Here is an 825-nt window from a genome sequence, read left to right on the forward strand (position 1 = left end):
TTTAAACTCCAAATTAAATAAATATCAAATCTATTTTGTTGTTTTTGTGTTTTTTTTTTTAATTTAAATTAAAGTTCATTTAATTTCTATAAATTTATGCTTCGTTTGGATTTTCGGAAAATTAACAATATAACAGTACCCAGAGCCGGATTTGAGGAGGGGCCCGGGCCCCGGGCAAATTTCTGCCTGTGAATCGCAATTATGTCAAATTGCGGTAGTTTTTTCAGATATCAAAAAAAAATCCGGTTTCCGAGCAAACAAGGGTTTTGTTTTATTTTGGGCCCCCCTCAGAAAACCACAATCGTAAATCCGGCTCTGACAGTACCAAATGAAAATGATGATTTCTCGGTTATATATACATTGTCGAGAACGGTGCCACTATTCGGTTCAAAATATTAGTACTGTTACATTTTTCGTAAATTTCGGTGCACCTAACTTAAATGCTGGACGCATTGCAATGGTGCTTATTACGGGAGTCACTTCACGGTGAAATATATTTCACTCTCACGCTCACTTCACTTTTTTGGACCTATTCCCGATTCCACCTCAAGTGAGGTGACAAAAATCACCTCCGTGGAGTGAGATTGACGGTGAAGTGAAATTGAGAATAGGACAAGTGAAATGAGATTGTTTCCCAGCTCAAAAATCTCTAAGTCCCAGAAAGTCGTTTTCCGTTTTGCCTTTCTCCTAGAAAGGTATAGCAATCACTGGAAAAACCAAAGGTATAAAAGTGGTCCCAATGGCCGAATGTCATATACCACTCGACCCCTTTCGACGAACTGAGCATTTTCTGTATGTATGTGTGTATGTGTGTGTGTGTGTGTG

This window comes from Wyeomyia smithii, chromosome 3, assembly GCF_029784165.1.
Source record: "Wyeomyia smithii strain HCP4-BCI-WySm-NY-G18 chromosome 3, ASM2978416v1, whole genome shotgun sequence".
Taxonomy (NCBI): Eukaryota; Metazoa; Arthropoda; class Insecta; order Diptera; family Culicidae; genus Wyeomyia; species Wyeomyia smithii.